At 44.5% G+C, this 24,014-nt stretch overlaps 3 long non-coding RNA genes, 26 other non-coding genes and 3 pseudogenes across 29 annotated transcripts; 3 read left to right on the top strand and 29 right to left on the bottom strand.

Annotated features, from left to right (window-relative positions):
• Nucleotides 1-4,239, top strand: LOC124677790. Its single transcript, XR_006994230.1, has 5 exons — nt 1-35; nt 422-487; nt 729-852; nt 1,088-1,403; nt 3,306-4,239. It is a non-coding gene; the product is annotated as an uncharacterized LOC124677790 (long non-coding RNA).
• A 114-nt stretch (nt 4,240-4,353) lies between these two features.
• On the top strand, nt 4,354-5,975 carry LOC124677791. Its single transcript, XR_006994231.1, has 2 exons — nt 4,354-4,734; nt 5,591-5,975. It is a non-coding gene; the product is annotated as an uncharacterized LOC124677791 (long non-coding RNA).
• Nucleotides 5,976-6,988: 1,013 nt separating this feature from the next.
• LOC124679722 lies at nt 6,989-7,105 on the bottom strand. Its single transcript, XR_006995187.1, has one exon. It is a non-coding gene; the product is annotated as a 5S ribosomal RNA (ribosomal RNA).
• A 188-nt stretch (nt 7,106-7,293) lies between these two features.
• On the bottom strand, nt 7,294-7,412 carry LOC124679625. The gene has a single exon (XR_006995097.1). It is a non-coding gene; the product is annotated as a 5S ribosomal RNA (ribosomal RNA).
• A 188-nt stretch (nt 7,413-7,600) lies between these two features.
• Nucleotides 7,601-7,716, bottom strand: LOC124679816 (annotated as a pseudogene).
• Nucleotides 7,717-7,744: 28 nt separating this feature from the next.
• Nucleotides 7,745-7,863, bottom strand: LOC124679535. The gene has a single exon (XR_006995012.1). It is a non-coding gene; the product is annotated as a 5S ribosomal RNA (ribosomal RNA).
• A 188-nt stretch (nt 7,864-8,051) lies between these two features.
• LOC124679652 lies at nt 8,052-8,170 on the bottom strand. The gene has a single exon (XR_006995122.1). It is a non-coding gene; the product is annotated as a 5S ribosomal RNA (ribosomal RNA).
• A 188-nt stretch (nt 8,171-8,358) lies between these two features.
• LOC124679717 lies at nt 8,359-8,475 on the bottom strand. The gene has a single exon (XR_006995182.1). It is a non-coding gene; the product is annotated as a 5S ribosomal RNA (ribosomal RNA).
• Nucleotides 8,476-8,664: 189 nt separating this feature from the next.
• LOC124679820 lies at nt 8,665-8,766 on the bottom strand (annotated as a pseudogene).
• A 188-nt stretch (nt 8,767-8,954) lies between these two features.
• Nucleotides 8,955-9,073, bottom strand: LOC124679736. Its single transcript, XR_006995200.1, has one exon. It is a non-coding gene; the product is annotated as a 5S ribosomal RNA (ribosomal RNA).
• Nucleotides 9,074-9,260: 187 nt separating this feature from the next.
• Nucleotides 9,261-9,378, bottom strand: LOC124679620. The gene has a single exon (XR_006995091.1). It is a non-coding gene; the product is annotated as a 5S ribosomal RNA (ribosomal RNA).
• Nucleotides 9,379-9,566: 188 nt separating this feature from the next.
• LOC124679626 lies at nt 9,567-9,685 on the bottom strand. Its single transcript, XR_006995098.1, has one exon. It is a non-coding gene; the product is annotated as a 5S ribosomal RNA (ribosomal RNA).
• Nucleotides 9,686-9,872: 187 nt separating this feature from the next.
• Nucleotides 9,873-9,991, bottom strand: LOC124679730. The gene has a single exon (XR_006995194.1). It is a non-coding gene; the product is annotated as a 5S ribosomal RNA (ribosomal RNA).
• A 186-nt stretch (nt 9,992-10,177) lies between these two features.
• LOC124679709 lies at nt 10,178-10,296 on the bottom strand. Its single transcript, XR_006995175.1, has one exon. It is a non-coding gene; the product is annotated as a 5S ribosomal RNA (ribosomal RNA).
• Nucleotides 10,297-10,484: 188 nt separating this feature from the next.
• Nucleotides 10,485-10,603, bottom strand: LOC124679718. Its single transcript, XR_006995183.1, has one exon. It is a non-coding gene; the product is annotated as a 5S ribosomal RNA (ribosomal RNA).
• Nucleotides 10,604-10,791: 188 nt separating this feature from the next.
• Nucleotides 10,792-10,907, bottom strand: LOC124679815 (annotated as a pseudogene).
• A 28-nt stretch (nt 10,908-10,935) lies between these two features.
• LOC124679761 lies at nt 10,936-11,053 on the bottom strand. Its single transcript, XR_006995223.1, has one exon. It is a non-coding gene; the product is annotated as a 5S ribosomal RNA (ribosomal RNA).
• A 188-nt stretch (nt 11,054-11,241) lies between these two features.
• On the bottom strand, nt 11,242-11,360 carry LOC124679750. Its single transcript, XR_006995213.1, has one exon. It is a non-coding gene; the product is annotated as a 5S ribosomal RNA (ribosomal RNA).
• Nucleotides 11,361-11,548: 188 nt separating this feature from the next.
• On the bottom strand, nt 11,549-11,667 carry LOC124679707. Its single transcript, XR_006995173.1, has one exon. It is a non-coding gene; the product is annotated as a 5S ribosomal RNA (ribosomal RNA).
• Nucleotides 11,668-11,855: 188 nt separating this feature from the next.
• LOC124679568 lies at nt 11,856-11,974 on the bottom strand. Its single transcript, XR_006995043.1, has one exon. It is a non-coding gene; the product is annotated as a 5S ribosomal RNA (ribosomal RNA).
• Nucleotides 11,975-12,163: 189 nt separating this feature from the next.
• LOC124679719 lies at nt 12,164-12,282 on the bottom strand. Its single transcript, XR_006995184.1, has one exon. It is a non-coding gene; the product is annotated as a 5S ribosomal RNA (ribosomal RNA).
• Nucleotides 12,283-12,470: 188 nt separating this feature from the next.
• On the bottom strand, nt 12,471-12,589 carry LOC124679713. The gene has a single exon (XR_006995178.1). It is a non-coding gene; the product is annotated as a 5S ribosomal RNA (ribosomal RNA).
• A 187-nt stretch (nt 12,590-12,776) lies between these two features.
• LOC124679708 lies at nt 12,777-12,895 on the bottom strand. Its single transcript, XR_006995174.1, has one exon. It is a non-coding gene; the product is annotated as a 5S ribosomal RNA (ribosomal RNA).
• A 188-nt stretch (nt 12,896-13,083) lies between these two features.
• On the bottom strand, nt 13,084-13,203 carry LOC124679632. Its single transcript, XR_006995103.1, has one exon. It is a non-coding gene; the product is annotated as a 5S ribosomal RNA (ribosomal RNA).
• A 188-nt stretch (nt 13,204-13,391) lies between these two features.
• On the bottom strand, nt 13,392-13,511 carry LOC124679679. The gene has a single exon (XR_006995147.1). It is a non-coding gene; the product is annotated as a 5S ribosomal RNA (ribosomal RNA).
• A 188-nt stretch (nt 13,512-13,699) lies between these two features.
• Nucleotides 13,700-13,818, bottom strand: LOC124679678. Its single transcript, XR_006995146.1, has one exon. It is a non-coding gene; the product is annotated as a 5S ribosomal RNA (ribosomal RNA).
• A 187-nt stretch (nt 13,819-14,005) lies between these two features.
• On the bottom strand, nt 14,006-14,124 carry LOC124679534. Its single transcript, XR_006995011.1, has one exon. It is a non-coding gene; the product is annotated as a 5S ribosomal RNA (ribosomal RNA).
• Nucleotides 14,125-14,312: 188 nt separating this feature from the next.
• LOC124679772 lies at nt 14,313-14,428 on the bottom strand. The gene has a single exon (XR_006995233.1). It is a non-coding gene; the product is annotated as a 5S ribosomal RNA (ribosomal RNA).
• A 187-nt stretch (nt 14,429-14,615) lies between these two features.
• On the bottom strand, nt 14,616-14,734 carry LOC124679705. The gene has a single exon (XR_006995171.1). It is a non-coding gene; the product is annotated as a 5S ribosomal RNA (ribosomal RNA).
• A 188-nt stretch (nt 14,735-14,922) lies between these two features.
• Nucleotides 14,923-15,040, bottom strand: LOC124679619. The gene has a single exon (XR_006995090.1). It is a non-coding gene; the product is annotated as a 5S ribosomal RNA (ribosomal RNA).
• Nucleotides 15,041-15,228: 188 nt separating this feature from the next.
• LOC124679706 lies at nt 15,229-15,347 on the bottom strand. The gene has a single exon (XR_006995172.1). It is a non-coding gene; the product is annotated as a 5S ribosomal RNA (ribosomal RNA).
• Nucleotides 15,348-17,751: 2,404 nt separating this feature from the next.
• LOC124670014 lies at nt 17,752-18,778 on the top strand. The gene is made up of 3 exons (XR_006992369.1): nt 17,752-17,869; nt 18,174-18,272; nt 18,620-18,778. It is a non-coding gene; the product is annotated as an uncharacterized LOC124670014 (long non-coding RNA).
• The last annotated feature ends 5,236 nt before the right edge of the window (nt 18,779-24,014 follow it).

Raw genomic sequence — 24,014 nt, 5'->3', positions numbered from 1 at the left:
GCTGAACTCCGAACAACATTAGAGAGGGTGCCGATGTAAGTTTTTCTTCCCAAATTGATAATTTTTAGGCACCATTTCCTCCAGATTTTGAGTTCTAGTCACTCTTAGATGAACTTCTAATTTTATTTTGTTCTGGGTCTGATGTAGCTTTAGATGAGGATCAAACACATTTATCAAAAGAGAAACTCCCATCTCAAAGTTAGGCAGGAAAAGAAGAGAATGAACTTGACCAGCCAGAAAAAGGCTTCTGAACATTCACACAATGATGATTCAGTTTTTATTCTTTTGGTTTATTTGGAGGATTTTGTTATTGCAGCACTTGAGACCAAATTATTGCTGGCGCAATGTTATTGCGTCTGCAATTTTAGACCAAATTTCATACTACAACGATAGATTAATATTGTTTCACTTGATATTGCAGGAAATGTGGTGGTGCCTTTGAGATTACCTCCAGAGTTGGATGTCAGAGTGTGCAAGGCATTCGCAGGTACCCCTTCTTTTTTCTTTGTTTTTCCTCTCTTCCACTTCCATATATGGCGTGAACGTGAGCCAATCCAGATCATGCAGATATCTTAAAATGATGTACTTGACGTTCACTTCTTTCTTTTTATTTGTTTGGCAACTCGCTCTCTGGCATAACATATTAGTACGCTGTAATTTGCCATATTATTAGTACGCTGTAATTTGCCATATTGATTCCCCAGATCTTGTTGTTTTTGTTTGTGCAGATTTTAACGTGGAAGAAGCACATGTCTGTATTTATTTCTTCTTTCTATCTTTCGTTGTTAAGATGAAGAAAATAAATAGAAGAACCAATTTTGGTGGTGGTTTTCTGTTGAAACTTAGCGTGAGGTACAGATCTGGAAACATCTGCAGATTTCTTATATAATGGCAAGCTTGGATTTAACCTGTCATTGGTCGGGTAGATTATGTTGAATACTTTATTTGGTATTCTCTCATCAAAGAAGTTTACAATTTGTATGATGCGTCCCCTCTTTGGCTATGTACTTGCATAATTTATAATTTCAGATATTCTCCCTGGTTGTAGGTATTTGAATTCTAGCTCTGTTTGCTCTCCAATTGACAGGTTGAAGCTATAGGGAAGTCAGATCGTCAATGTCTCCGCCACTGCCATAACCGCAGACTAAAACCGAGAGATTACTTGGAAGGGAACCACTGATCCCTTTGAGAGTGGATATCATCAGCGGCATGACATGGCATGGGAAGCGGCAACCAAAACAAGGCAAGGGCTGATGTCTTGAGCATCAGGAGGCGTGTTGCCTGGTGTTGCAGCGTCATCCTGTCGGTGGAGCATGCTGAGCCTGTCAGCACCCATCATCCAAGCTGACGCCGGCGATGAGAAATTATCCGGAGCTTAGGCGTCCAAATCCTCAACCAATCAGGTAGAACCTTACACTTGCGCCAATAATATGTTTTTTGGCTTTCTTTTGTGTTGATCTGATACATGGTTGTGAGAATATAAAATATGCATGTGCAGATACATAGAGTTGGCATCCCGTGTATAAAATATGCATGCGCCAAGTTCTTCTGTGTTGCCTGATTTAGAGGTGGCATCCCGTGTACATAAATATGCATGTGCAGATACATAGACATCAGATTTCAGTGCCATCACAAACATGACATATATCAAACTAATGTAATGTTTAATCAGAAATGGAAAGGAAGTTAGGAGCTTAGTAATTGGACGATAATACTGGTTAAGTGAGGAAGGAAACGATTTGGTTAGCATTTATGTGTTCATTCTAGATCATAGCATATAAGAATCTGCGTACCATAAGCCAAGTTAAGTTTCATTCCTTTTTAACTAAGCTGATTGTACCATGGGCAAAAATCACATTGTATATTACGTATTGTTCTGTAGAGATATGTGTTTTGCGACATGAGAACCGTCTTGTATCTTCCGACAAATTCACTTCTTGTTAGTATATATATGATCGCTGGTGTACATGCGAGTAGTTGCAGACTGTAACAGTTTACCTGCAGATCTCTGAAAAATACAGTGTCGTATTCGGAAACTTGAAAACTGTCGTGGTATCGTTTGGCAAGTAAATGGGAAATTCACACTTCCTTGTCTAATCTAGGAATGTAGGCAAGAGCTAAAACAGAGCCATATGATCAGGTTCGGGATATTTTGTTATAGCAGACTGTAACCTATGCATATCTCTGAATTTACTAACTACAGTGCACACTGTCCTAAAATTGTATAAAGCTTCTGTGTTGTCTTTTGTTATAATTCCATTGCATGCATTCCTGTATAAATAAGCCAAGAGGAGAAATGAAAGGAATTCCATTACTTCATGATCACTAATAATCGTACACCGAATAACTATTTTCAGAAGTAGCATACCTACTTAGGTACCACTAAACTTATTTATCTTGACCATAATCTTTTAAATACAAGGTTAGTGTTTTATCCATGGATAGAATTCATCATCTATGGTTAAAATTGAATGCTAAGGTACAACTTAAGTTACACACATTTCTTTTGACTTTGTGAGGACTTGGAATGGTTTCTACTATTTTACATATGTTCTAGCTGTACGTATATTAGCTATTCTATTTACTTCATCCTGCAAAAGCTGATGTAGATCTTACTCTTTTACTCTTAGATTCTTGTGTGCTTGACATTTTAAATTGAGATGTATCTTGTATCAGGAAAATGGGCTGTAAAGCAAGGTTATTTACTCTGGTGTGCATTATTTTTAAACTGTTAAAAATGTTTATCTCTATAATATCATAGTTATTTTGAAGTTTTATTGGCATGAAAGCTCTATGAGCTGATAGTATTAGTAAGCTGAAGAAGTCATTCCCCGAACTAACCTAAGAAGTGAGTAGTTCATAAGTATGTAATTAGTAGTTAATTATATTTGAAAGGTTTGTATTTGTCAAGGGTGAAATAACAGCTGAATGTCTGTGTTAATAGATAGGTTGTAAGTATGTAACTTGCGTTGTCGTCGGGGCTTAGATATTTTGCCTGAAAGGTTGTCATGCAGTTTCAGCCCAAAATTTAATGTTTAATGGTCTGTAAGTTCAGTGCCACAGATCAGCTGCAAGTGAGTATCCAACGTCTCTATCTACTTTAGATGATATACTTCGTTTTCACTTGCCTATGAGGTTTCTACGCTGGGCTCAAGGCTTTGTTCTATTACATGTGAAAGGCTCGCAGTTTATCTGAACAAAAAACAATGGATGGTGTTACTTGGATTTTTTATGGAGATTTGAAAGACGCTTCTTACCCCTTAACTTACATTGTCTTTAATTGCATGCCTTTTTTTTTGTATCAGGTGCTAATTGAGAACCATTGGGAACTTTTATCGAGGTGAGATTGTGTAGACCATTTGTCTGAGTAGTGTCTATCTGCAAGACACGTTTCTTACAATGCTACTGCTAGGTGTAATATACTTTCATACAATCTCCGTGTCTACTTACTCGCTGACTGTTTATCATTTGCGCTGTGCGGGGCTTGCGCAGCAAGCCACTCCCAAAATATGGCTTCTTTTGCATCGAAAAAATAGCGAATCCCTTGCTGCATAGTACTGGCAACTCTAATTAGTTCAATACTGGAAAAGTATAATATATTATTCTGCCATATTTTAATTGTAAAGTGCTAGCTACTGAATGGTTGGTGCCATATTGAATTTTATCCTCTCAATTTCTTCTGTATTTTTATTTTGACGAGAAAAGAAATTGCCATCAATTGCCATCAAATCAGAGATGAGCCTCAAGTTCCAATTTTCTGAAATAAAATTATTGTGTTGTTCCATTTTCTTAGATAATAGTTGTTTCAGATGGAAAATTTAAGAGTTCCTTCTCCTATCGCACAAAATGTATTTTGGGATTGCTGGTGCGCATAGAAATTTTGCCTCTTATGGATAACTTGGCGGTATCCAATATGTTCTTAAACCAATACTCCAATATTTTTCCTGCTTATTGGCCAATTCTTCTCAGGTTTTTTTATAGGAATGGTGACTCTGGATTTATAACTGCTGAGCATCTATGTATATGCATCTTTTATATCATGATAGCAAGATAGCTTATATTTTGTAATGTGTCTGTCAACCCATAAGCAGGATGCTCCTTGCTTCTGGGGACATATTGGTATGGGTTGATCAGCCAATATTTTTCCTGTTTATTGGCCAATTCTTCTTAGCTTTTTTTTATAGGAATGCTGACTCTGGATTTATAACTGCTCAGCACCTATGTATACACATCTTTTATATTGTGATAGCAAGATAGTTTTTATCTTTTAATGTGTCTATCAACCATATGAAGTGTGTGTGTGTGTGTGTGTGTGGGGGGGGTTTGCTTAGGCCCCCATTTTTTTAATGTGCTTTATAATTTAGCAAAGTAACTACAGTAAGTGCACCATGACCAAGTATTCTTCTTTTTAAAGCGCTTTTCATTCCTAACTAGACTTAGGAACTAAATCTATGCTGCATTCCCTTCAAAAATATGCTATTGTGTTTTTTGTTGTTGTTGGTGTTGTACACATTAGTAAGAGATAGTTAGCGTATATTTTCTTCATATAGATTTTGATTCCTAACAGAATCTGGGCTACTGTCTGCTTCAGATTGAATATGGCACTGTATTTCTGTTGGTGTTGTCACTAGAAAGTTATATTTTTTTACTTCAGATATAGTGTTAAGTGATTCAGGAATCAAGGGTGAAAATTACAAGCTGCAATATGGAATGAGGTTGATGATCTTATGAAAGGTATTCAACTTTATAGGTGCATATTGAAATAATATTTAGTTTTTTTACTTGATGTATTTATTTTTTTATTTACTCATGACATGATATAGGAAATGTATCATTGGCTATAATTAAGAGAAGGACCCGTTTGTATTCATTTTTGGTCTTATGGATTAAGTATGGGAAATTATTTCATGAATCGCGTAGGAGTTAAAGCCATACAAAACAAAGAATAGTTCATGAATTGCCTTGGAGTTAAATCCATTCAAAACTCAGATATTGTTTATATTGTATGACTTTCCAGAAAAATGGAAAGAGGACATTTCCTTCTCAGCAAATCAGATCGTATGATTACTAGACTTTGGAAATCGGCTATCTCCTTTTCTCGATCTACGTATGGATATCTTTAGTCTGACAATATAGAGCTGAATATATCAATGTTCCCTTTTACACCATAACTATTGCTTCACAATCACTCTCTCTATTTACACACCCGTGCTTAATTTTTCCTTCTTGACTTGATTGTTCGGCTCATGGAAGTATATTGTGAGCTTACTCGGTGTCTACACTTAATTACTTTTGGCTAAATAGTTGCTCTCTTGATATTCATGAAAGAGGGTCTCTTATTGTGTTATTTGTTGTTCAACATTTTCTTATGTTTGAGGCTTTCCCTACCACTATTCTGCTATTGTTGTTACTAAATTTTGCTTCAGAAGTTCAAATATCCAAGTATAGTCAGTTGAGAGGGGACATGCAATTGTTGTTAGTTGGCTACCAAACTTATCCTTAGGGTAGATTATATACATTAATCTAGATTGTTGAAGAATTGCCAGTTTCAAAGTGATCCTATTTCTTGACACATCAATAATGATGGCAGTTACGCAACAACTGGTCATCATGGCTACAAGGGATGACGTCTCTTCCCGTCTTCCGCCGTCACACCCTATATATGAGCACAAAGATAGCTTGGAAAGCATAATTCCATCCTCCTTGACTTTGAGGCCAACCATTCTCAAAGTGAGATCCACGTCTTCGACTTCAACATAGATTATGAGGTGTTATCATCGTTACCTAGATTGAGATTGCTACCTTGTTGTAGGTAGAGAACTTAGTCCTCATCGTGTCATTTATGTTTGTAGTTCCATAGTAGACTATGCAGGAAGTGATGAACACCTCTGTTGTGAACCTGAGTACTACCTTGTGTGTATATACCTACTGTTATCTCAAAACCATGTGTATATACTTACCGTTATCTTTGTCAATTTCCCGCTGGTTTCAGTAATTGCGTTTAATACATTCTCGGTGTACATGCTACACTTTACTAATTGTCTTCTCTTTTCTACCAATCTACTCTTGCATAATAGTTATTATGTATATCCCTCATTGTATGTAAGTGTATGCTGCTCCGTTCTGATTTCATGTGTTCAGTTATAATTTCATCTTGATGTATTTATTTTCTAAATCTTGTAAAATGCATCCCCATTACCTAAGATAATTTTCACTGCTATTATACATGTCGTAGATTGGTTCAAATCCCACGGGATCGCGCCGCCCACCCGGTTCTTTTTTGGTCAAATTGTGTTGTTTGGTTCGCGATTTCCGTACGAGGAATCAACCATGCAAGTTGTGCCCTTATTGCAGGGTTTGTATGGGTTCGTGGTTCGTGACTAAAACTACTAGGGAATGCATGCCTATAGGAACCTTGCGTGGTATGATGTTGTTCTTGCGGGTTCTTAGTTCGGATGACCGTGTCTCGTGTTTGTCGTTGTTAGCTCTGTAGATCCTCTTATTGAGTCGGTGTGTCTGTCGGATAATATGTAATTGGCTTATTTTTCTATGTCTTTTGTGCCATGAGTTTTAAAGACCATGCTTGGACATGTTGATGTTGATTTTGGTGTTCACTTATTTTTGTTCCTCTTGGCATAGTCAACAACCATTAGTTTGCTCTTGGGAGAATCAACTGGTGGTATATAAATGAATGGTTTTCTATTTGTAATTTAGTGTGATTCGCTATATTTTGTAAAACCTAAGAAGATGTATTATCATTTTCCCTCCTACAATGAGTCTTACGGGATCGTGCGCCAAGGCGCACATCAAAATCTAGTTTTCCCTTATGCTTGCCCCTCCCGCTCCTTCTCTCCCCTATTTTGTACCATGCACATCCCGCTTTCCCATCCCCACCGCCGTTTCCCATCACCTATAGCCGAGCACGAGTGCCCGCAAAAAAATATCGCCCTAACTTCACCATGAATGTTGCCGCGTGACGCAAAAAGGAGGGATGCAACACGAGGACTTCCCGGAGGTCACCCATCCTAGTACTACTCTCGCCCAAGCACGCTTAACTTCGGAGTTCGATGGGATCCGGTGCTTTAGTGCTGGTATGATCGCATCCGACATGTTCCGCACTCATTTTCCCTTATGCTTGCCCCTCCCGCTCCTTCTCTCCCCTATTTTGTACCATGCACATCCCGCTTTCCCATCCCCACCGCCGTTTCCCATCACCTATAGCCGAGCACGAGTGCCCGCAAAAAAATATCGCCCTAACTTCACCATGAATGTTGCCGCGTGACGCAAAAATGAGGGATGCAACACGAGGACTTCCCAGGAGGTCACCCATCATAGTACTACTCTCGACCAAGCACGCTTAACTTCGGAGTTCTGATGGGATCCGGTGCTTTAGTGCTGGTATGATCGCATACGACATGTTCTGCACTCATTTTCCCTTATGCTTGCCCCTCCCGCTCCTTCTCTCCCCTATTTTGTACCATGCACATCCCGCTTTCCCATCCCCACCGCCGTTTCCCATCACCTATAGCCGAGCACGAGTGCCCGCAAAAAAATATCGCCCTAACTTCACCATGAATGTTGCCGCGTGACGCAAAAAGGAGGGATGCAACACGAGGACTTCCCAGGAGGTCACCCATCCTAGTACTACTCTCGCCCAAGCACGCTTAACTTCGGAGTTCTGATGGGATCCGGTAAAATATCGCCCTAACTTCACCATGAATGTTGCCGCGTGACGCAAAAAGGAGGGATGCAACACGAGGACTTCCCAGGAGGTCACCCATCCTAGTACTACTCTCGCCCAAGCACGCTTAACTTCGGAGTTCCGATGGGATCCGGTGCTTTAGTGCTGGTATGATCGCATCCGACATGTTCCGCACTCATTTTCCCTTATGCTTGCCCCTCCCGCTCCTTCTCTCCCCTATTTTGTACCATGCACATCCCGCTTTCCCATCCCCACCGCCGTTTCCCATCACCTATAGCCGAGCACGAGTGCCCGCAAAAAAATATCGCCCTAACTTCACCATGAATGTTGCCGCGTGACGCAAAAAGGAGGGATGCAACACGAGGACTTCCCAGGAGGTCACCCATCCTAGTACTACTCTCGCCCAAGCACGCTTAACTTCGGAGTTCGGATGGGATCCGGTGCTTTAGTGCTGGTATGATCGCATCCGACATGTTCTCGCACTCATTTTCCCTTATGCTTGCCCCTCCCGCTCCTTCTCTCCCCTATTTTGTACCATGCACATCCCGCTTTCCCATCCCCACCGCCGTTTCCCATCACCTATAGCCGAGCATGAGTGCCCGCAAAAAATATCGCCCTAACTTCACCATGAATGTTGCCGCGTGACGCAAAAAGGAGGGATGCAACACGAGGACTTCCCAGAGGTCACCCATCCTAGTACTACTCTCGCCCAAGCACGCTTAACTTCGGAGTTCGATGGGATCCGGTGCTTTAGTGCTGGTATGATCGCATCCGACATGTTCTCGCACTCATTTTCCCTTATGCTTGCCCCTCCCGCTCCTTCTCTCCCCTATTTTGTACCATGCACATCCCGCTTTCCCATCCCCACCGCCGTTTCCCATCACCTATAGCCGAGCACGAGTGCCCGCAAAAAAATATCGCCCTAACTTCACCATGAATGTTGCCGCGTGACGCAAAAAGGAGGGATGCAACACGAGGACTTCCCAGGAGGTCACCCATCCTAGTACTACTCTCGCCCAAGCACGGATGGGATCCGGTGCTTTAGTGCTGGTATGATCGCATACGACATGTTCCGCACTCATTTTCCCTTATGCTTGCCCCTCCCGCTCCTTCTCTCCCCTATTTTGTACCATGCACATCCCGCTTTCCCATCCCCACCGCCGTTTCCCATCACCTATAGCCGAGCACGAGTGCCCGCAAAAAAATATCGCCCTAACTTCACCATGAATGTTGCCGCGTGACGCAAAAAGGAGGGATGCAACACGAGGACTTCCCAGGAGGTCACCCATCCTAGTACTACTCTCGCCCAAGCACGCTTAACTTCGGAGTTCGATGGGATCCGGGGCTTTAGTGCTTGGTATGATCGCATCCGACATGTTCTGCACTCATTTTCCCTTATGCTTGCCCCTCCCGCTCCTTCTCTCCCCTATTTTGTACCATGCACATCCCGCTTTCCCATACCCACCGCCGTTTCCCATCACCTATAGCCGAGCACGAGTGCCCGCAAAAAAATATCGCCCTAACTTCACCATGAATGTTGCCGTGTGACGCAAAAGGAGGGATGCAACACGAGGACTTCCCAGGAGGTCACCCATCCTAGTACTACTCTCGCCCAAGCACGCTTAACTTCGGAGTTCGATGGGATCCGGTGCTTTAGTGCTGGTATGATCGCATCCGACATGTTCCGCACTCATTTTCCCTTATGCTTGCCCCTCCCGCTCCTTCTCTCCCCTATTTTGTACCATGCACATCCCGCTTTCCCATCCCCACCGCCGTTTCCCATCACCTATAGCCGAGCACGAGTGCCCGCAAAAAAATATCGCCCTAACTTCACCATGAATGTTGCCGCGTGACGCAAAAAGGAGGGATGCAACACGAGGACTTCCCAGATGGTCACCCATCCTAGTACTACTCTCGCCAAAGCACGCTTAACTTCGGAGTTCTGATGGGATCCGGTGCTTTAGTGCTGGTATGATCGCATCCGACATGTTCTGCACTCATTTTCCCTTATGCTTGCCCCTCCCGCTCCTTCTCTCCCCTATTTTGTACCATGCACATCCCGCTTTCCCACCCCACCGCCGTTTCCCATCACCTATAGCCGAGCACGAGTGCCCGCAAAAAAATATCGCCCTAACTTCACCATGAATGTTGCCGCGTGACGCAAAAAGTAGGGATGCAACACGAGGACTTCCCAGGAGGTCACCCATCCTAGTACTACTCTCGCCCAAGCACGCTTAACTTCGGAGTTCTGATGGGATCCGGTGCTTTAGTGCTGGTATGATCGCATCCGACATGTTCTGCACTCATTTTCCCTTATGCTTGCCCCTCCCGCTCCTTCTCTCCCCTATTTTGTACCATGCACATCCCGCTTTCCCATCCCCACCGCCATTTCCCATCACCTATAGCCGAGCACGAGTGCCCGCAAAAAATATCGCCCTAACTTCACCATGAATGTTGCCGCGTGACGCAAAAGGAGGGATGCAACACGAGGACTTCCCAGGAGGTCACCCATCCTAGTACTACTCTCGCCCAAGCACGCTTAACTTCGGAGTTCGATGGGATCCGGTGCTTTAGTGCTCGGTATGATCGCATCCGACATGTTCTGCACTCATTTTCCCTTATGCTTGCCCCTCCCGCTCCTTCTCTCCCCTATTTTGTACCATGCACATCCCGCTTTCCCATCCCCACCGCCGTTTCCCATCACCTATAGCCGAGCACGAGTGCCCGCAAAAAAATATCGCCCTAACTTCACCATGAATGTTGCCGCGTGACGCAAAAATGAGGGATGCAACACGAGGACTTCCCAGGAGGTCACCCATCCTAGTACTACTCTCGCCCAAGCACGCTTAACTTCGGAGTTCTGATGGGATCCGGTGCTTTAGTGCTGGTATGATCGCATCCGACATGTTCTGCACTCATTTTCCCTTATGCTTGCCCCTCCCGCTCCTTCTCTCCCCTATTTTGTACCATGCACATCCCGCTTTCCCATCCCCACCGCCGTTTCCCATCACCTATAGCCGAGCACGAGTGCCCGCAAAAAAATATCGCCCTAACTTCACCATGAATGTTGCCGCGTGACACAAAAAGGAGGGATGCAACACGAGGACTTCCCAGGAGGTCACCCATCCTAGTACTACTCTCGCCCAAGCACGCTTAACTTCGGAGTTCTGATGGGATCCGGTAAAATATCGCCCTAACTTCACCATGAATGTTGCCGCGTGACGCAAAAAGGAGGGATGCAACACGAGGACTTCCCGGAGGTCACCCATCCTAGTACTACTCTCGCCCAAGCACGCTTAACTTCGGAGTTCGATGGGATCCGGTGCTTTAGTGCTTGGTATGATCGCATCCGACATGTTCCGCACTCATTTTCCCTTATGCTTGCCCCTCCCGCTCCTTCTCTCCCCTATTTTGTACCATGCACATCCCGCTTTCCCATCCCCACCGCCGTTTCCCATCACCTATAGCCGAGCACGAGTGCCCGCAAAAAAATATCGCCCTAACTTCACCATGAATGTTGCCGCGTGACGCAAAAAGGAGGGATGCAACACGAGGACTTCCCGGAGGTCACCCATCCTAGTACTACTCTCGCCCAAGCACGCTTAACTTCGGAGTTCCGATGGGATCCGGTGCTTTAGTGCTTGGTATGATCGCATCACGACATGTTCTCGCACTCATTTTCCCTTATGCTTGCCCCTCCCGCTCCTTCTCTCCCCTATTTTGTACCATGCACATCCCGCTTTCCCATCCCCACCGCCGTTTCCCATCACCTATAGCCGAGCACGAGTGCCCGCAAAAAATATCGCCCTAACTTCACCATGAATGTTGCCGCGTGACGCAAAAGGAGGGATGCAACACGAGGACTTCCCAGGAGGTCACCCATCCTAGTACTACTCTCGCCCAAGCACGCTTAACTTCGGAGTTCGATGGGATCCGGTGCTTTAGTGCTTGGTATGATCGCATCCGACATGTTCCGCACTCATTTTCCCTTATGCTTGCCCCTCCCGCTCCTTCTCTCCCCTATTTTGTACCATGCACATCCCGCTTTCCCATCCCCACCGCCGTTTCCCATCACCTATAGCCGAGCACGAGTGCCCGCAAAAAAATATCGCCCTAACTTCACCATGAATGTTGCCGCGTGACGCAAAAAGGAGGGATGCAACACGAGGACTTCCCGGGAGGTCACCCATCCTAGTACTACTCTCGCCCAAGCACGCTTAACTTCGGAGTTCCGATGGGATCCGGTGCTTTAGTGCTGGTATGATCGCATCCGACATGTTCTGGCACTCATTTTCCCTTATGCTTGCCCCTCCCGCTCCTTCTCTCCCCTATTTTGTACCATGCACATCCCGCTTTCCCATCCCCACCGCCGTTTCCCATCACCTATAGCCGAGCACGAGTGCCCGCAAAAAAATATCGCCCTAACTTCACCATGAATGTTGCCGCGTGACGCAAAAAGGAGGGATGCAACACGAGGACTTCCCGGGAGGTCACCCATCCTAGTACTACTCTCGCCCAAGCACGCTTAACTTCGGAGTTCGATGGGATCCGGTGCTTTAGTGCTTGGTATGATCGCATCCGACATGTTCCGCACTCATTTTCCCTTATGCTTGCCCCTCCCGCTCCTTCTCTCCCCTATTTTGTACCATGCACATCCCGCTTTCCCATCCCCACCGCCGTTTCCCATCACCTATAGCCGAGCACGAGTGCCCGCAAAAAAATATCGCCCTAACTTCACCATGAATGTTGCCGCGTGACGCAAAAAGGAGGGATGCAACACGAGGACTTCCCAAGAGGTCACCCATCCTAGTACTACTCTCGCCCAAGCACGCTTAACTTCGGAGTTCGATGGGATCCGGTGCTTTAGTGCTCGGTATGATCGCATCCGACATGTTCTGCACTCATTTTCCCTTATGCTTGCCCCTCCCGCTCCTTCTCTCCCCTATTTTGTACCATGCACATCCCGCTTTCCCATCCCCACCGCCGTTTCCCATCACCTATAGCCGAGCACGAGTGCCCGCAAAAAAATATCGCCCTAACTTCACCATGAATGTTGCCGCGTGACGCAAAAGGAGGGATGCAACACGAGGACTTCCCAGGAGGTCACCCATCCTAGTACTACTCTCGCCCAAGCACGCTTAACTTCGGAGTTCGATGGGATCCGGTGCTTTAGTGCTCGGTATGATCGCATCCGACATGTTCCGCACTCATTTTCCCTTATGCTTGCCCCTCCCGCTCCTTCTCTCCCCTATTTTGTACCATGCACATCCCGCTTTCCCATCCCCACCGCCGTTTCCCATCACCTATAGCCGAGCACGAGTGCCCGCAAAAAAATATCGCCCTAACTTCACCATGAATGTTGCCGCGTGACGCAAAAAGGAGGGATGCAACACGAGGACTTCCCAGGAGGTCACCCATCCTAGTACTACTCTCGCCCAAGCACGCTTAACTTCGGAGTTCCGATGGGATCCGGTGCTTTAGTGCCTGGTATGATCGCATCCGACATGTTCCGCACTCATTTTCCCTTATGCTTGCCCCTCCCGCTCCTTCTCTCCCCTATTTTGTACCATGCACATCCCGCTTTCCCATCCCCACCGCCGTTTCCCATCACCTATAGCCGAGCACGAGTGCCCGCAAAAAAATATCGCCCTAACTTCACCATGAATGTTGCCGCGTGACGCAAAAAGGAGGGATGCAACACGAGGACTTCCCAGGAGGTCACCCATCCTAGTACTACTCTCGCCCAAGCACGCTTAACTTCGGAGTTCCGATGGGATCCGGTGCTTTAGTCGCTGGTATGATCGCATCCGACATGTTCTCGCACTCATTTTCCCTTATGCTTGCCCCTCCCGCTCCTTCTCTCCCCTATTTTGTACCATGCACATCCCGCTTTCCCATCCCCACCGCCGTTTCCCATCACCTATAGCCGAGCACGAGTGCCCGCAAAAAATATCGCCCTAACTTCACCATGAATGTTGCCGCGTGACGCAAAAAGGAGGGATGCAACACGCGGACTTCCGCGGAGGTCACCCATCCTAGTACTACTCTCGCCCAAGCACGCTTAACTTCGGAGTTCCGATGGGATCCGGTGCTTTAGTGCTGGTATGATCGCATCCGACATGTTCCGCACTCATTTTCCCTTATGCTTGCCCCTCCCGCTCCTTCTCTCCCCTATTTTGTACCATGCACATCCCGCTTTCCCATCCCCACCGCCGTTTCCCATCACCTATAGCCGAGCACGAGTGCCCGCAAAAAATATCGCCCTAACTTCACCATGAATGTTGCCGCGTGACGCAAAAAGGAGGGATGCAACACGAGGACTTCCCAGGAGGTCACCCATCCTAGTACTACTCTCGCCCAAGCACGCTTAACTTCGGAGTTCCGATGGGATCCGGTGCTTTAGTGCTGGTATGATCGCATCCGACATGTTCCGCACTCATTTTCCCTTATGCTTGCCCCTCCCGCTCCTTCTCTCCCCTATTTTGTACCATGCACATCCCGCTTTCCCATCCCCACCGCCGTTTCCCATCACCTATAGCCGAGCACGAGTGCCCGCAAAAAAATATCGCCCTAACTTCACCATGAATGTTGCCGCGTGACGCAAAAAGGAGGGATGCAACACGAGGACTTCCCGGAGGTCACCCATCCTAGTACTACTCTCGCCCAAGCACGCTTAACTCGGAGTTCGATGGGATCCGGTGCTTTAGTGCTGGTATGATCGCATCCGACATGTTCTCGCACTCATTTTCCCTTATGCTTGCCCCTCCCGCTCCTTCTCTCCCCTATTTTGTACCATGCACATCCCGCTTTCCCATCCCCACCGCCGTTTCCCATCACCTATAGCCGAGCACGAGTGCCCGCAAAAAATATCGCCCTAACTTCACCATGAATGTTGCCGCGTGACGCAAAAGGAGGGATGCAACACGAGGACTTCCCAGGAGGTCACCCATCCTAGTACTACTCTCGCCCAAGCACGCTTAACTTCGGAGTTCGATGGGATCCGGTGCTTTAGTGCTTGGTATGATCGCATCCGACATGTTCCGCACTCATTTTCCCTTATGCTTGCCCCTCCCGCTCCTTCTCTCCCCTATTTTGTACCATGCACATCCCGCTTTCCCATCCCCACCGCCGTTTCCCATCACCTATAGCCGAGCACGAGTGCCCGCAAAAAAATATCGCCCTAACTTCACCATGAATGTTGCCGCGTGACGCAAAAAGGAGGGATGCAACACGAGGACTTCCCAGGAGGTCACCCATCCTAGTACTACTCTCGCCCAAGCACGCTTAACTTCGGAGTTCGATGGGATCCGGTGCTTTAGTGCTGGTATGATCGCATCCGACATGTTCTGCACTCATTTTCCCTTATGCTTGCCCCTCCCGCTCCTTCTCTCCCCTATTTTGTACCATGCACATCCCGCTTTCCCATCCCCACCGCCGTTTCCCATCACCTATAGCCGAGCACGAGTGCCCGCAAAAAAATATCGCCCTAACTTCACCATGAATGTTGCCGCGTGACGCAAAAAGGAGGGATGCAACACGAGGACTTCCCAGGAGGTCACCCATCCTAGTACTACTCTCGCCCAAGCACGCTTAACTTCGGAGTTCTGATGGGATCCGGTGCTTTAGTGCTGGTATGATCGCATCCGACATGTTCTGCACTCATCTAACGCTGTATATGATGCCCCCCATAGGGGGCCTCACAGCGATTAGAGCATGTGAGCCGTCGGATGGTTCCTCAAAGCGACCTTGGCCCTCCATTTCTTTCGCCGTGCGGTACAAAAGGAGCAACGCACGCAGTGGAAACCCTAGCCGCCAGCCCCCAATCTCGTCGCCCGCTTCCTCTCCAATCCCGTCGCTCCCTCTCCCCTCCCAATCCCCTTCATCTTCATGGGGCTGGCCTTGGGCGCGAGCGCCGCCTCCCGCCGTCGCCATGACCCCCTGTCCCTGCTCTCTCCGTGGGTCGCCTCCTCCACGCAGCCGTCCGGCCGTCGAGCTCCACCTCCTCCCCGTCCTGCGTGCCATCGTGGTCTTCTCTGTCCAGACAGCAGGCGAGAAGACGGAGGAGGAAGCCCTCCATGGGGCCGCTGGTGTTGAAGCTCGAGCTACTCCGCGTGGATACCGCGGCTGAATCCCTCTCCATCATTCTCTTGCTTGAGACTGGTCGTCCTCGTCCTCCAGAACCACGAGCAGGCAAGGTCACCCACTTTCTGATCCTCTTGGCTAGCCAGTCATTCTCCTCCACAGTCTGATGACGCATCCCCTGGCCCCTCTACATCGAGCGGCGGCCAGCGAGGTTCAGCTTTCCTCTGGACAATCTCTCCACCTCCATGCCTGTTGGGAAAAAGAGGAGGTTGCAGGAAGATGACGTGGACACCAGCGATTTACCTCCGAAAGCCGCAAAGAACTCCGTTCAGTTCGGATCTGCCAGGTTTCCCCTCCGCTCTAGCAAATGTTTTTTTATTTTGGTCATGGATTCTCTCCTATTGGATGTGGTCCTCTTGTTTTTGTGTTGATTCACACATTCTTCAGGTTCGTTTCCTTTTGGATTGTGTGGGTTGTGGTTGTTCATTTCCTAAAATTGTTTGGGTCCTGCATCTATTAACTGATTAATCCCGCATAGCCGCACTGATCTGAGGTGTTTGTGTGAGTCCTCTGGCTTCTTAATTCATGGAAAGAAGGACAACAGTGTAACTGAATACCACAGTCATATGGTGAGATTTCATTCATATCTTTGTAGTCTCTAATACGAGTTGAAATAAATAATGAAAAGAAGCAAGCCTTAATGCATGCCAAGTTTTAGTCTAGGTCATTTGTTCAACCAACAATCGTGTATATTTTGCTTTTCAATCAACAATCGTATTAGATTTTACTTTTATCTAAACAAATACATGGAATTCTTTCTTAGATACTAATGTCCAGTTCTTTATTGTTGCCATTGTAGACATATTTAGGAAGAATCTGAAAAAACACCACCGGCTGTTCGACCTTGCCGCCTCCGCCGGCCGGCCGGCCATGTTTTATGTTCCGTTGCCGGTGGTGCGGCGGTCTGCATATTAGTTGAACACCACATGATTCGTCACATTGGTTTAGGTGAGCTTCAAATTTCTTGGACTCTCTCAGGCTTCTCAGCTATGATGGTCAATCTGGTTATGTTTCTTACCTTCCTCTTTCCCCTCTTCAGTTTGCCTGCCATGGACTTCTAGGTAGCTGTAGGAAGTACTTTCTATGTTCATGTGCACGTTTGTTCAGTATCTTGGTCTGCCAGTTAGCCCAAGTTAATTCAGATGATTTCTTCTGCTTGTAACATTTTTCTCATGGATAGAGTGTATCACATTATTTCGAAGTTAGACTATATATGCACTCCTTCTACATGTGCACGCATGTATGTGTATCTTGAAGCCAAAGAAAAACAAAAATCGGGTCACATGATTAGTGCAGCTTGCCAGCATAGAATAATTCTATAAGCATGTTATACATAGATCAGGTGGTCATTAAATTTTCAGCCTAATGATCTTTTTTATTGTAATGGCAATAGGACTCCTAACTGGCAACATGGCCAAGCACTGATGTCCAGTTGAGTGATGTTTGGATTGACAATAGCAACCTTTTGTCTCCAATCTCCATTGTTCTGTATTTCTCCTGTATTTTTCTACATAAAAATTTACCGTACAAATTGTTGTAATATTTTTGCAGGTTGACCAATGGTTGTTTGGAACAATCACTTGCCATGGTCCTACCGCCGATGGTGGCAAGGAGGAGCACATGCGGGGAAATGGCAGGTATCCCAGGTCTGCTCTCTTCTCTCTCCAGAGCTCCCTCTCTCACGCACACAATGCAATTTCCTTCCCTTTTGCAGCTGGACTTCGCCTCCTCCAGAGGGTGGAGAAATATGGACTGGAGCAAGAGGAGAAGATGAGGGAGAGCTGCGCTTCCTCCATCTCCGGTCCCCTTTGTGTCCTTGCAGGTACTCACTCCTCTTGCTCTCCTGATCTCTCTTTCAATGTGTTTGATCCCCAAATTTCTTTAATTTTTTTTGCTTTGCAGATTCTTTTGATCTATGCCTACAAGGTGCTCGGTGAAAATCTAGGCAGATTTCCATTGATGAAATATACAAGAAAAATCCAGGAAAACGTGGTTGGTGATATGTTCATGTCAAAGAAAGAGAAGGTAAGAGTCAAGAGAGAGAGAAGAAATAATTTTAGTTCAGCCACTATGAGTTGTTTGGTATAATTTTGTTGGTGGTGTGTAGTATATAAAGAAATGCATATTTGATTTTACCTCTTGTATTTGAGGGTGGACGCTTCATCCTGCTCCCTGATCATAGCGTTTTAGGTTGTTGTTGTGACAGTATCCATGTGCAGCGATCTGCTTGACTTTGATGTGAAAGTCAAATGAGTTATTCTGCTTGCATGCTACCTTCTTTTCCCCTTAACTTTGCTTAAATTTGTTTCTTTACTATGTCAAAAATCAGGGATATCAGCGGGCGGTGTTGAAGATGAGGCTTGGCATCATGAACTAAGCAACTACATTGACTTATACACTCCATCTCTTCCAATATATGTCTCCAAAAGTAAGTAGGCAATATGCTCTTTCTTGTGTGCTTGCATGAATTTATATAGCAGAAGACACATAATGACTTCAGTGAAATCAAAATTTGATGGTGACAGTTCAACAAATTGTTTGAGCATGGTGAATGACAAAAAAATTGGTATTATGAATTAATCAGCCTCCTCTTTGTGTCCCCTCCTTAATTTGTACATGCCATGACTTTAGTTAATCACATGATGAAACTATTATATGTGAAATTATCCTGCAAAAAAATATACCTACAATATATTATTGATATTATTCCTGTTGAAAGTCGGCGCAATATTCCTTATACGCGCTCATGTCGAGTAAATGTTTGTTCTTCTGCAGCTTGCAGATATATAATCATGCCACAAGGGGACGTTCTGTTCAGAGCCATCGTCCTGACCCCTACCTTTCAATAGTCTTTTCAGGTTTCCTTATCCCATTTTTCTCCAATCTATTTTTGCATCTCTTTTGTTTCCAATTTTTTCACACTTCAACATGCAATTCAACACCTTTTCTGATTTACTTATTTTTTTTCTCCCAGTGTGGTATATTGCAATTTGTATGTAGAAGTTGCACTATTCCACTTTCGCAGAATCTCATCTAGCAAAGATTTTCTGACTGAAATGTTAAGTCAATACTGCAATTTTTTTCAAGGCCAGAAGTAGATCTGAATAATGGACCAACTGCAACCAACGGAATTTTGATAATTGTGGCTCATCTTGGTTAAAACAACCTTCTGTTGGTAACCTTCTTCTAGGCATTCCATTGATGTACACAAAGTAATGTTCTTTTCTGCATGGCTATAAGCTATAACTAAGATGTTAGATTGAATTTTATGACCATACCAGCTACCATAATGATACAAGCTATGTAGGCAATTTTCCTCGGCGCAGTGGGGCACAGGCCGACGAAACGGATGCCCCAATGTAGTGCAGAAAATATTTATCTCACACTTTCAGTTTGGTTTTTATCTAACCCCAGAGATGGAACTAGAGTAGCTTATGTTTTTGTGGATTTACTGAGCCAATACTTGAATAATTGGTTATATATCCGAATATCTATAAAAGTAATAATACTATGTACCTTTTTGCATAGCTCTTTATTTGTTATCCCTACTGCTCAGAGATGCTCCAGACAGTAGATACATATCCCTATCGCTCAAAGTCAGACTTCAGGGAAGATAATCAGTTCCCTGATTTTCCTGTAGTCTAGAACCGGAATATCAGAGCATGCTCATGTTGGACTCATGTATGACACAGATGTTTGGCTCCTATGGGGTGTTTGACAAAATTCCAATCTTATATTTTGTTTCAGTCTTCTGAATTTTGGTTGAGCAGAGACACATCATCATAACTGGGTTGTTTAGTTAACAAATTTAAGTTCTGGTTAGCACTTATATATACCTATATAGTGGCCTTTTGTGGTAACGGCCACATCTTCTATCATCTATTACTGAATATTGCATTCTACATAGTATAGAAGGAAGTTATGAGCCAGCGGGCGAAGTACCGCAAGGCAATGATGGGGCACCAATTAATGAGCATTGCCCTGCATTTATCCAGGTTGTGCAAGAATCCGTATAGCTATTGTTTACTAATTGGAAAATTATTTACGCGAGTATTGCATTGTATTGTATCCTTAAGAATTATTTCCCAGTGATGATTAATTATGAGGATCTATATAGTTCTAATGTTGCTATCTATCTTTGCTAAAAAGATGTGGGGAGTGGTGTTTTGGAACATGGGAGCATATGCTCCGTATATTTTGAAATGCATCTTACATATATTTTAAATTTTAAAAAAATTGAAACAAAAAATTCGCACGTACATCTTCACGTGCTACGCGCTCACAAAGTCGTTTCATAAAAAAAATGAACTTATCATGTGACGTGTGTAAAAAAGACAAAATTCGAGTCTTGAAAACAATGCTTTTCACAGGATAAGTTTTCTCTTTTTTACATAGGCCACAAAAAATATTATTTTTTCGTGAAACTTGACGCATACACATATATTATTGAGATGTACATGTAGAATTTTTTATCAAAATTTTTCCACACTTCAAAATATGTTTTGTTGGTAGAGGGAGCATACGCACCCGGGAGCCAAATTGAATTTCCGAAAAGATGTGCTCTATTTGGATCTTTGATTGAAATCGGACAAAATTCTGATGCATGTCTTTTTGCTAAGAGCATGTACATTAGGGCAGTGCATATGTAAGCCTGAAACTTCTACTTGCAAAATTCTTGCAGTGCATATGTAAGATGCTACTTTTCTTGAACTACAAATGGGTATCTTTAGTTTGACAAATACAATGTTTTGTTACTATTGTTTCTAACTTATATTTCTGAAGTTCATATTACAGTATGGTCAGGTATAGACAGTAGATGAGAGCGTACCTATATGAAAGTTTCAGTTTGGTCAATAGCATGAATTACAATTCAGTAATTCAATCATTACGATTCGTGAATAACAATTGCTATTTTGTACAAGTTTTGCATTCTACAGTTTATGGAGATCCCCTCTGAGAAACTTCTTTGTCCTATTTTCTTTTGCAGGGGAATAAAAAGAATTAGAATGAATGGTTATGTTCATATATGACCCTTCAAAGCTATGGATATTCCTACATGTTCCGACCTAATTATAATTTCACTTATTTTTTCTTTCTTCATTTACGAGCTGTTCCGATCTATATGCTAGCCTCTATGTATTGCAGTTTGGTACTAGAAACATTTCTGACCACTTTTGTACAGTTTATGTTCTAATAGGATTAGGGATGTTGGAGGATAATTATAGTTGTCATCGAGGCAGCAACAAGTCAAAAGGGAGGTGAGGGCTTGCTATCAGGATCAAGTTGTGCATCAATCAAGCTCAGGTGGAGGATAATTTTAGTTTTCCCTTCCACGTCGGTTGCTTCTTTGTAGAGAGGTTCTTAGTTGCGTATCTATGAATAAACACATAAATTCTCTGGATCTGGTTCATCTAAATAAGTAGCTCTCGCATTAGCTTGATTTTTGATTGAGATCAAAACTGTCTGTTTATTCCATCGTTGTAGATTTGTGTTCTTTGTACATATCCTAAAACTGCAGTAGAATTTTGTCAAAATGGTTTTGGCTTGGTTTCTCTATGAAGCATTAACTCTTGAGATTTTACTGTGAAAATTGTATCTGTCCAAAAACTACAGTAGAATTTGTATTCCTGTGAGATTTTACTCAAATATTCGTTGGCGCAGTTCTTTCTGTGAAGCATGAACTCAGATAGAAAATCAGATGCTTCACATTATCTACAAGCTTACGGGGTACATCTCTTCCTACTTCATCAATAATTGTTAGGTTGCATTCCCCGCTCCTTTGTTGATTCAATAATATTCCTGTGAGATTTTACTCAAATATTTGTTAGCTTTGCAGTTCTTTCGATGAAGCATGAACTCAAATAGAAAATCAGATGCTTCACACTGTCTACAAGCAAGCGAGGTACATATCTTCTGACTTCATCTATGATTGTTAGGTTGCATTCTTTGCTCCTTTGTTGATTCAATTATCTTCTCTGTCAATATTGAGGTTGCATGCTACATTGGCAAAGCTGTCAGATAAAAGAGATTATCAGGGGCATCACCATATACTTTGAAATAGAGAACATTAGTTAAATCCTCTTGGAGTTCTTGAGAGATATCATTTATGCAATGATTATTTGTCTTTAGAACCAAACTATTTTATGATTGCTGAGTGTGTTCACTAACTTTTATGATTATTTGTCTTCACTATTTTATGAAGAGCCGCCGTAATGTTATATCTTCTACACTCATCTCTTATTTATAGTAGATTTTCGTATATGATTAATATAGGGATTTCTAAATTGTTACAAGTGTGAAGTCGGGAACGGGCACCAAAGCCTGCCCTAAAACAAGCATCTCCTACTATGTTTATAACTTTATGTACTTCATCGTAAGTTCATTCTAAGTTTTATCATCATTATGTGTATCGGCACAAGTTTCTCTGGATAGCGCGCCAAGACGCACCCTACGGCCTATATGGATGATGATTTTTGTATTCCTTCCTTTCTTGATATAATATTTGTTTTGTTATGATTCCCTGGTTGTATATAAATGTTTTTCTATATTTACTGTGGTTCGCCACGTTTTGTAAAACCTGTGAAGACTAATTATCATTTTACCACGTACATACTCCACGGGATATTGTCCAAGGGGCAGCCCCCATGCCCTAAGTACTAGCGTCCTGTAGTCATGCTGTTGGAGAAGACTAATTTGTGAGGAAAGTTATATTATACGTTGTTGCATAGTTTCTTCAACACTCATTCCACTCCCAAGGGGCAGCCCCCATGCCCTAAGTACTAGCGTCCTGTAGTCATGCTGTTGGAGAAGACTAATTTGTGAGGAAAGTTATATTATACGTTGTTGCATAGTTTCTTCAACACTCATTCCACTCCCACTCCCTGTCAAGTTGCCTGGCAAACTCCTTCATGTCTCTTTGTTTGACGACCATGCCTTCATACCTATGAGTAATATATTTTCCAATTACACATATAATTTGTAGTGTGTTTAATCCACATGATATGATGTGTTCTTTTGCTCCTCTTCGTCAGAATTCTCCCCCGTATGTTGAGAAATGGAACAGAAAATTATTCACTCTTCATTTAATGCTTGCTTATCATCTATATTTACATGTGTATATAAAAGAAATATTAACATAAACTTCACGGGGTCGTGCGCCAAGGCGCACATCAAAATCTAGTCTAACCTATAATAGATGCCCCCCATAGGGGGTCTCACAGCGCATCGACGACAGCCACGGGCGCGCCGGTTGGGTCGATTACCTCGCGTCTAAGCCACGCCTCGTTCGTTTTTTCTTTTCTTTTCTGAGATCACGTCTCGTTCGCTGATTGGACATGAATGAATGGGTGTGACGTGTGAGGTGAGACAAAATCAGAGTCCCCTGAAAAAAAAAACCCTAGCCATCGCGTGCAGCCGCCGCCTCTGTCTGCCTCCTCCTCTTGCCCTGCACCCCCATCCCAGCCGCCACCTCCCTGCTCCGGCTGGTCTTCTGCGCCGTTCTGGTGCCACTCCGCCTCCCTGGCCACCCGCCCTTCTCCTTCTCCCTTTCTCCATCTTCAACCTCCAGCCTCCGCGCGACCGCGCCACTCCGCCTCCTTCGACGACCGCCGGCCAACAGGAGCAGCGCGTCGATGGCGCAAGCAGGAGGGGCTGCCCGAGCTCCGCCCTAGACGGAGATGGCGGGGCGTGACGGCAGCGCCTCGAGCTCCACCTCGATCTACTACCTCGCGTCCCGAGCTCCACCTCGGCCTACCACCTCCCAGCTCGAGCTCCACCTCTACCTTGTGCCGCCGTCCTCACAAGGAGGAGCGCTGCCTCCGCCTCGTGCGTCATTTTAGTCCCCAGATCAGTGGACCGCTGGTCCCTGCCAAGCAGCACCAGATGGGGACACAGAGACGGACGGTAATGTCGAGCCGAGATGGGCTGAACTCCGAACAACATTAGAGAGGGTGCCGATGTAAGTTTTTCTTCCCAAATTGATAATTTTTAGGCACCATTTCCTCCAGATTTTGAGTTCTAGTCACTCTTAGATGAACTTCTAATTTTATTTTGTTCTGGGTCTGATGTAGCTTTAGATGAGGATCAAACACATTTATCAAAAGAGAAACTCCCATCTCAAAGTTAGGCAGGAAAAGAAGAGAATGAACTTGACCAGCCAGAAAAAGGCTTC

This window comes from Lolium rigidum, chromosome 7 (genome assembly GCF_022539505.1).
Source record: "Lolium rigidum isolate FL_2022 chromosome 7, APGP_CSIRO_Lrig_0.1, whole genome shotgun sequence".
In the NCBI taxonomy this organism is placed as follows: Eukaryota; Viridiplantae; Streptophyta; class Magnoliopsida; order Poales; family Poaceae; genus Lolium; species Lolium rigidum.
Note: the sequence above shows the minus strand (reverse complement) of the source record. Positions and strands in the feature narration are given on the sequence as shown.